Raw genomic sequence first — 10786 nt, forward strand, 5'->3', positions numbered from 1 at the left:
AATTTTAACTAAAATTTTGATGCTCACCTATTTTGAATTCTCTATAAATAGACTTATGCTAAATTGTTGCATGATAAAACCCCAGTTTTTATATCCTTTGGTCATCTACAATTTCTCTATCAAGCCCAAATTGGTCATTCTGTTTTAGAAAGAAAATATATTAATTTGAAACAAACAAAATAAAATTTTTATCACTTCTCTCCCCCTTCCAAAAAAAAAAAAAAAAAAGACAATGTTATCCGTAAGATTGAAAAAAAAGACACTATTTTTTTTAATTATAATTTTATTTTTTTAATGGGGCGACATCAATAAATCAGGTTACATATATTCAAAGATCAACAAGTCCAGGTTATCTTGTCTTTCAATTATGTTGCATACCCATCACCCAAAGTCAGATTGTCCTCTGTCACCTTCTATCTAGTTTTCTTTGTGCCCCTCCCCTCCCCCTTTCCCTCTCCCTTTCCTCCCTCCCCCCGTAACCACCACACTCTTATCAATGTCTCTTAGTTTCACTTTTATGTCCCACCTACGTATGGAATAATGCAGTTCCTGGTTTTTTCTGATTTACTTATTTCACTTCGTATAATGTTATCAAGATCCCACCATTTTGCTGTAAATGATCCGATGTCATCATTTCTTATGGCTGAGTAGTATTCCATAGTGTATATGTGCCACATCTTCTTTATCCAGTCGTCTATTGACGGGCTTTTTGGTTGTTTCCATGTCCTGGCCACTGTGAACAATGCTGCAATGAACATGGGGCTGCATGTGTCTTTACGTATCAATGTTTCTGAGTTTTTGGGGTATATACCCAGTAGAGGGATTGCTGGGTCATAAGGTAGTTCTATTTTCAGTTTTTTGAGGAACCACCATACTTTCTTCCATAATGGTTGTACTACTTTACATTCCCACCAACAGTGTATGAGGGTTCCTTTTTCTCCACAGCCTCTCCAGCATTTGCTATTACCTGTCTTGTTAATAATAGCTAATCGAACAGGTGTGAGGTGGTATCTAATTGCAGTTTTGATTTGCATTTCCCTAATAACTAGAGAAGATGAGCATCTTTTCATATATCTGTTGGCCATTTGTACTTCCTCCTGGGAGAAGTGTCTGTTCATGTCCTCTTCCCATTTTTTTATTGGATTGTTTGTTTGTTTGTTGTTGAGTTTTATGAGTTCTTTGTATATTTTGGATATTAGGCCCTTATCTGAGCTGTCGTTTGAAAATATCAGTTCCCATTTAGTTGGCTTTCTGTTTATTTTGTTATCAGTTTCTCTTGCTGAGCAAAAACTTCTTAGTCTGATGTAGTCCCATTCATTAATTTTTGCCTTCACTTCTCTTGCCATTGGAGTCAAATTCATAAAATGCTCTTTAAAACCCAGGTCCATGAGTTGAGTACCTATGTTTTCTTCTATGTACTTTATTGTTTCAGGTCTTATGTTTAGATCTTTGATCCATTTTGAGTTAATTTTAGTACATGGGGACAAACTGTAGTCCAGTTTCATTCTTTTGCATGTGGCTTTCCAGTTTTCCCAGCACCATTTATTGAAGAGGTTTTCTTTTCTCCATTTTATGTTCTTGGCCCCTTTATCAAAAATTATTTGACTATATATATGTGGTTTTATTTCTGGACTTTCTATTCTGTTCCATTGGTCTGAGTGTCTATTTTTCTGCCAATACCATGCTGTTTTGATTGTCGTGGCCCTATAATAGAGTTTGAAGTCAGGTATTGTAATGCCCCCAGCTTCATTCTTTTTCTTTAGGATTGCTTTGGCTATTCGGGGTTTTTTATAGTTCCATATAAATCTGATGATTTTTTGCTCTATTTCTTTAAAAAATGTCATTGGAAGTTTGATGGGAATTGCATTAAATTTGTATATTGCTTTCGGTAATATAGCCATCTTGATTATATTTATTCTTCCTAACCAAGAACAAGGAATATTCTTCCATCTCATTATATCTTTCTCAATTTCTCTTAACAATGGTTTATAGTTTTCATTATATAAGTCCTTTACATTCTTTGTTATGTTTATTCCTAAGTATTTTATTTTTTTTGTTGCAATCGTGAAGGGGATTATTCTTTTGAGTTCATTCTCAATTGTTTCATTGTTGGCATATAGAAAGGCTATTGACTTCTGTATGTTAATTTTGTATCCTGCGACCTTACTGTATTGGCTTATTGTTTCTAGTAGTCTTTTTGTGGATTCTTTGGGGTTTTCGATGTATAGGATCATATCATCTGCAAAAAGTGATACCTTTACTTCTTCTTTTCCGATATGGATGCTTTTTATTTCTTTGTCTTTTCTGATTGCTCTGGCTAGAACCTCTAGTACCACAGTAAATAACAGTGGAGAGAGTGGACAACCCTGAAAAGACACTATTAAAATTCAAAAAGCAATTAAAAAGTAACAAAACATAACAGAAAACCCAAAATAAATAATGGTGATCATTTTAGGTGACATTTTCTTTGAAAATTGTGGTTTTTCCATTAGATTAGACTTCAAATTTAATATTTTTAAAACAGGTTTAACCCACATTCTAGTTATTATCTTGTATTTGAGATATTTTCATATCAGTCCATTTTTTATGGTATGTAATTTGGTATAATAATTTCAATAAATAATACTATATTCTACGACAATCTCTAGCTTTTAACAGAGATTACTGTATCAAGCACAATGAATATATAAAGTAGAGATGGTAATGAGAAGAGGAAAATTAAATATTATCAGGATTATGTTAAATTGATTTTACTTTCTAAGTCATTTCAATTACAAAATAAAAATTTTTGTTTAAAACTAAACTGTTTTAACCTTTAATTTCAATGCACAAACAAAGAATACATTGAAAATTTCTATTTAATTTAAAAGGTATGATCATGCATAAACTTGTAATGAATGAAAGGGATGCAACACAGAACTGTGTATAATAGAGAAACAAGAAAGAGTGAACTGTGTGACCCTGTTTCAACTAGTAACTCACTGTACTTATTGGGACAAATGAGTCCGCTCTCATCTCAACTTTTATACAATACTTGATGAAACTGGAATAATTCAGCCCTTTCCATGGACTTTTCAACCACAAAATTCCATCATTATTCACTCTGCTGCAGTGCTATAATTAGAACTTTGCTGGAAGCAAATTACAGTGATAAATAATTATATTTTCTCTACTAACAGCGCATGTGGGAATACAATAGAGATAAACACAATGAGAGAGAGGGAAAGAGAAACAGAGCTCTTTTTCTGTCTAACATCGCTGATAAAAGCTGCACCAGAGACAGGCAATAAACTTAGTATTCAAGTAGTAACTCACGCCCATGAACCCAGAGTGCCAGTTTGTCAGTGTAGAAAAAGAGTCTCTGGTATTCTTAAGAAATCAATGATAATGCCATGTTAAATGGTCCTTCATGGGTTATTTCAGGTCAGTCTAAGAATCTCTTTAACTTTATTCTTTGTCACTTTGCAATTTGCCCTACCAGTTTTTAGTTTTCCTTGTGGCCCATCACGATTAAACAAACATCAGAACTGCCAGATAAAAATGCAGGTGGATTAGCTGTGCAAATATAGAAAGCAATATGACCTACAAATGATATGAAAGGCATGTTTTACAGAATATTCTTTTCCATAAGAAATAAAGGTTAAATTGACAGTTGTAGAAAAAATTTTATGTTACATATATAATACATTTATCACTGAAAATTTTGTATAAAACTAAAAGAATGCAGTGTTTTGCGACTTTTTTAATATACAGAGCCAAGTTCATTCTGGTCTTCAGAACCCATGTGTTTGGCTCTTTTCTATAAGCTGAAAACTTAAAGTTAGGTAGAGACCTGTGTTTTCTAAGATCCAGTTCCTTCAACAGCTTCCCAGTATTAGAATCCGTGATGGCGAGCCTTTTTTTTTTAAAACCGCCCACTTTTGCAGTGCTGGTCAACCTGGTCCCTCCCGCCCACTAGTGGGCGTTCCAGCTTTCATGGTGGGCCAATCACAGCTCCGTTTGGTTGCTCTGCTACCACCCACCATGAAAACTGGAATGCCCACTAGTGGGCAGGAAGGACCAGGTTTACTAGCACTGCAAAAGTGGGCGGTTTTAAAAAAAAGGTTTGCCATCATGGATTAGAATCATATTTGTTTTCTCCATAGGGCCTCTTCTTGCTATGCTTTTGCTCTGTGTAAATAGCTATTATGATTTCAAAATCAAAACCAAATATAATTATTTGTTATAAACTATTGTAAGGCCAGGGGCCACCGTGTCATGGCCATTCACATGCAGGTTCCCATTGAATTTGAACAGACGGTAAAGAAACAGGGGAGCCAAAAAATGGTGGGCCATTCCTTTATTACAGTCTCACAGGAAAGACCGCTTCCCTCTCATTCAGAGCTCCCAAAGTCCTGACACATTCTCTAGTTCCACAACCGGGAGAATCTTCTCCGGTTCCTCCTAGAATCAAAGGCCCCACCAGTCTCAGTGGCGTTCACAAAAGCCCCTCAGCTCTGGTTCCCCATCTGCACACCTTCACCTCTCTCTGTACAAACTGTCTTCTTCTTCAGCACTTTGCATTCTCTCTCCTCTCTCTGCAAAACTACCTGGACCCACAAAGACACCGACTCCAGTAAACATTAGCAAAAACAATGGCCCTTTCAAAGCAGAAAGATAATTTGCAATTTCACAGACCACATATACCTGGTGCTGCCCAGTGCCATTTTCTAACAATAAAAGTGAGAAAACTCAAAATACAAATTTTACAAACTCATTTGCTCAATATCAACCTATTTACCATTGTAGCAATGATCTGGTACTTTGGACAAACAGCTTCTGAATGTTTGGATAAGTGGGGTCTTTATGGTTCTTCTTTCACGATGTGGCCACTGCAGGATGGATAATTCTCTATTTTGAGAGTTTGGAGCATCCAGTCTGGTCATTTGATTAAGCAAGTGAGTTGGACAAGAATCAATTATTTGCAGAAACAATAGGGATCTAGACCTTGACATTTACTAAAAATTTAAGCAACTCATAGAACAGTAAGACTTATACCACCTCTCACCTGTCTTTATTACTATCATTTTCATCAGGGAACACTTACTTCTCATAGCCCTTGGAGGCCCAGCTGCTGAGTTGATGTACTTGACCTTTTACAAATTCTATTCTCTTTTTATTTTCTCAGTGGTATAAGAAGTGAGGTCATCAACTGAGCGTGATGATGTGAAAAAAGTTTTGGAGATTGAGGGAAGATGAAGCATATTCAATCTCTTAAGGCAGTCAGAGAATGGAAGGATGGGAAATGAGGTTTTTATTTCTCTGTAGCATTAGTTGCTCATTTTCAGCTCCTTGTGATGATTTTAAAGGGCTCACCTTAGTAAGACCAACATTTCCTGAACTATTTAGCTGCATGGTTTGCTTAAAAACATGGAGTAGACAAAAGTTGGATTCTAGTGAAGTTAGGATTATATCCCACAATTTATTCTGAAGTGTTTTCAAAGAAAGTATAACACAAAAGTTATAATACTTTTTGTAGCCAAAACTGTCTATTCCACCATGGTGCCTCTTGAGCTCCATTGTTTCTTATCCAAGATGAAAGTCTCAGAACTCTCAAACCAAACCTGACAACTACATAACCAGGCTGTCTAAAAAATATTTCTCCTTTCCTTCTTCCTTCTCTCTCTCCCTGCATTTCTTTTCACCCAAAAAACACTTATCACAATTGAAAAATAATTAATTTATTTGTTCTTTGTCATTTAGTTCCTTTAAAAATGTATATTCACAACATCAGGGAACATGTACCATGTTTTTGTTAATTAACCGTTTTATTTTCAATGCCTAACACATTGGCACATGGCAGACATTCACCATTATTTACTGAATAATAAAGTGAATAAATAAATGAATATGAGTAAATAAATGAAAAGGAAGAAAATGATTTGGCTATGATTTGCATGCCACAGCATATTAGTTGTAATAAATTTGACGAAGTTCTGTGTCTTTTCTGTTACTTGTAACTCAATTATACCTAATGTCTTCACTTGAGCATTGAGTTCGACTAGATCCAGTCCTAATATTTTTTCTGTGATGCCTCCTTCTTTCCCAAAGTTATTTCACAAAGACCACACAGCTGGTCAACTATGCATTTTGCACAAAATAGTTATCTAAATTATGAAGAATCTTGCTGAGCAGAAACTTCTTAGTCTGATGTAGTCCCATTCATTAATTTTTGCCTTTACTTCTCTTGCCTGTGGAGTCAAATTCATAAAATGCTCTTTAAAACCCAGGTCCATGAGTTTAGTACCTATGTCTTCTTCTAGGCACTTAATTGTTTCAGGTCTTATGTTTAGATCTTTGATCCATTTTGAGTTCATTTTAGTACAGGGGAACCCAGCAATCCCTCTACTGGGTATATACCCCAAAACTCAAAAACATTAATACGTAAAGACACATGCAACCCCATGTTTATTGCAGCATTGTTCACAGTGGCCAGGACATGGAAACAACCAAAAAGCCCATCAATAGATGACTGGATAAAGAAGATGTGGCACATATACACTATGGAATACTACTCAGCCATAAGAAATGATGACATTGGATCATTTACAGCAAAATGGTGGGATCTTAATAACATTATACGAAGTGAAATAAGTAAATCAGAAAAAACCAGGAACTGCATTATTCCATACGTAGGTGGGATAAAAGTGAAACTAAGAGACATCGATAAGAGTGTGGTGGTTACAGGGGGAGGGGGGAGAGGGAGAGGGAAAGGGGGAGGGGAGGGGCACAAAGAAAACTAGATAGAAGGTGACAGAGGATAATCTGACTTTGGGTGATGGGTATGCAACATAAGTGAACGACAAGATAACCTGGACTTGTTATCTTTGAATATATGTATCCTGATTTATTGATGTCGCCCCATTAAAAATAAAATTATTAAAAAAATTATGAAGAATCATGAAATAAAAAATTTTCAGAAACACTAATATATAAATTCACTTTCATTAAAGTTGAGAATTCTGATATAACAAAGGCTGACTTCATAGTTCTCTCTGGCTTCATCTCCACCCATAGCAGGTTAAGCATTCTTTCTTAGCCTTTTTCTTTGGCAGAGCTACAAATACAACTCTTGGGTTAAAGCTTCAGGTGATTCCCCAATTGACTGTTTCACATGACAGATAATAGTCAGGATCTTGGGAACTTTTATTTATGTATGTTTACATACAAACTTATTTTTTATCTGCTACTTTCATTCATTACCATTGTTGCTACGTGAATTTATTACTATTTTCTATCTTTCTCTGAACCTATACTGTTTTGTAGGTTTTTAAGAGCCACATTTTCTTATTTCATGCTTTCTTCCCTCTCAAATACTAAGATTTTAGTCACAGTCCTCAACAAATACTTTTCATTGAGGCCCTGCATTCTTATAACCTTAACATTGACATGTTATTTTTCAAAATTTTTTTTATCAAATATAAAAATAAACATTTACAAACATTTTTGGAGAAGATTTATTCATCAAAAATATTAGGAAACCCTCATTTTCTTTTTCTTCAATTATTATTAAATGCATTATCCAAATGGCATTGGGAAAGGGCTTGCTTTACTAAACAGAAATACCATGCAAATTGTGTTAACAAAATCTTGTGATACTCATGATCATTAGCATTAGTATTATAAAGAGAATGTTGATATTGTAAGATGTAGGATTGACCAATAGGAAATGTTGTATTTATCTGAGTTAATTTATTAGAAATCAAGTAAGATTGGAGCTTGCTTTCTTTCAAATATTACTTTGCTTCTATGGGTTACAGTAAAACTATTTTTAACAGTCTAGTCAAGAAAGGCATAATCGGTTATTTTGTTCTTAGAATAAGTTTTGAAGTCTGTAGTACACTTTGGCTCAGTTGTCCCTTATGATTCAAGCAGTCGTAAACCAAATTTTAAACCAAAATCATGCAAATAATTGCCCCAAATTTCTATTTCCCTTTGGTATGAGGAAACAGTATATAAAATATTTTGTAAGAAATTATTTGCTTCATTTTAAAGCAGCTGATTTCCAGGATAAAATTTATAAAAGTAATTTGTCAACACCATTGATTCATGGTAAGTAGTTATCCTGTGAGCTTAACACCACATGCCAAACTTTAAAATTTTGCCGAACTTATCATTTCTACCTTTAGGAGTTTATCCATTGAAAGATAGGGGAATGAGAAGTTTTGCAGAATCAGGTGGATGATTCAGTAACAGTAATTACTTAAGCATAGATTTCTAAGGCAATAAATACCAGATAGGGAGAAAGATATACATATATTACAACTTCATAAGGAAGTTCTTTAAAATGTGTTCTTTAAGAATGTGTAAAACCAACTGTGTTTTGAATTGTAACTCAAATTTTAAAATAACTATATTCAGGAAAAAAATGCAAATATATTTTACCAGAAATGTCTCTCTCTTAAATTTTAATCTTGGAGGCATTTCAATGAAACACATTACACATATTTCTGATTGAGTTTTCACTGATTAAATCATTATGGAAACTATAAGGAAGTATTGAGTATTTTCTTGGTGTTTTCAACAGTTTCTAAGGTAGAAAAAAACTATACATTGAGATCCTTATCGGGTTGAAACCAAATCCAAACTTCTTAGTCTGTATACTAAAAAGAGTCACTTCCTAAAAAGTGGAACATAACAAATGAGGATGCTTTCTATTACTAAATTAGCTTTTTTATTTTTTTAGAAAAGGAACAGAGCTTACATATTCAATTATATTCACAAGTTTTAGGAGAGTAGCACAATAAATTTAAGTTAAAAGTATCAAAGGAATGGAATTCTGGGAAGACGGCAGAGTAAGAAGTACTAGGAATGCTTAGAAAGCACTAGAAAAGTACAGTCTTTACACCAGTCAACCAGTACACAGGCTCAGTCTGTATGATATAACTATTTTAGATTTCTGAAATCTATTAAAACCCTGCAGGGAAGACTTACATGTTTAATTATGTTTAATTTCTGTTAATTTCAATTCTTTTTCAAATAATAGCTACTCATTCAATACTTCCATCCTTGTGCACAAGCTTTAATAACAGTTTGCAGGATCCAGGGTGGACAGTAATCACGCTGTCATTCAAATATCAGGGACATAATTGCTTATTGTTGCATCTAGTAGTTATAGAGATACATAGACAGAGGCAAGCAGTCATTGTTTTTATACCTTCTCTCAAGGTTTCAAGTCCTTCCACTCCAGCTAAGTAACTTCTGGGTGATTCAAAGAACTGGCACCTTAAACTTTCCTGCCCCCTTTATTTTTTGTTGCCCCATTTGGAAACCTGACATTTAACCCCAGGATATTCAAAAGCAACTGTACATATGGAGAAAACAGGAAAGTTACTGTGCATGCTCAGAGAAAGGCACAGGCTCAGAAAAGGCCCTGAGACACATTAAGTGTGTAGCTCAGGCTGATTTTCAGCACAGAGAAAGTTTGCAGAAGCAAAAAGAAACAAACAAAAAACAATACAAGTAAATAAACAACAACAAACACTGGTAGGGTGGGAGAAATTGATTTCCAGTGGTACCATGTTATTAGACTCAAATGTCCAGTTTCTAACAAAAATAATAACAAGGCCAGAAAAGAAACAGAGGCTCTGGCCGGTTGGCTCAGCGGTAGAGCGTTGGCCTAGCGTGCGGAGGACCTGGGTTCGATTCCTGGCCAGGGCACACAGGAGAAGCGCCTATTTGCTTCTCCACCCCTCCGCCGCGCTTTCCTCTCTGTCTCTCTCTTCCCCTCCCGCAGCCAAGGCTCCATTGGAGCAAAGATGGCCCGGGGTGCTGGGGATGGCTCTGTGGCCTCTGCCTCAGGCGCTAGAGTGGCTCTGGTCACAACATGGCGATGCCCAGGATGGGCAGAGCATCGCCCCTGGTGGGCTTGCCGGGTGGATCCCGGTCGGGCGCATGCGGGAGTCTGTCTGACTTTCTCTCCCTGTTTCCAGCTTCAAAAAGAAAAAAAGAAACAGAAATGTGTGGCTTATTGAAAAAGAAGGGGAGTAAACCAACATAAACTCTCCCTTATAGAAACCTGATGACAGATTTACCAGGCAAAGATATCAAAACTAACAGCTTTGAAGATACTAAAAGAACTAATGAAAGATAATGAGTCAAATAATTATGTATGAACAAAATGTGAATATCAGTAAAAATAGAGAAAACTTATAAAGCAAAACAAGTTCTGTGATGTAAAAATATTGATACAATAACTAATATAAAACATATTCTATAGAAATTTAAAGGCTTACTTTAACAAGCAGAAGAATCAATAAACTTGAAGACAGGACCATTGAAATTATTTAGTCTGAAGAACCAAAAAAACTGAAGAGACTCTAAGTGCCACAATCAATTAAATGAATGCAAAAGCTATGGGAGTCCCAGGAAGAGAAGAAAGAGATGGGAGAAGAGATAATAGATAAAGAAATACTGACCAAAAGTTTCCAAATTTAATAAGGGACTTGAATATAAATATACTAAGAAGCTCAGCAAACTTCAAGAGTTCCACATCAAAACACAATACAATAAAACTGTAGCCAGCCTGACCAGGTGGTTGTGCAGTGGATAGAGCATCAACTGGGATGCAGAGGACCCAGATTCGAAACCCTGAGGTTTCAGGCTTAAGCTGAGGCTTGAGCACGGGTTCATCCGGCTTGACTGTGGGCTCACCAGCTTGAGTGCAGAATCACTGGCTTGAATGTGGGATCATAAACATGACCCTATGGTTGCTGACTTGAGCCCAAAGGTTGCTGGCTTGAAGCCC

Source organism: Saccopteryx bilineata, chromosome 8 (genome assembly GCF_036850765.1).
Source record: "Saccopteryx bilineata isolate mSacBil1 chromosome 8, mSacBil1_pri_phased_curated, whole genome shotgun sequence".
In the NCBI taxonomy this organism is placed as follows: domain Eukaryota; kingdom Metazoa; phylum Chordata; class Mammalia; order Chiroptera; family Emballonuridae; genus Saccopteryx; species Saccopteryx bilineata.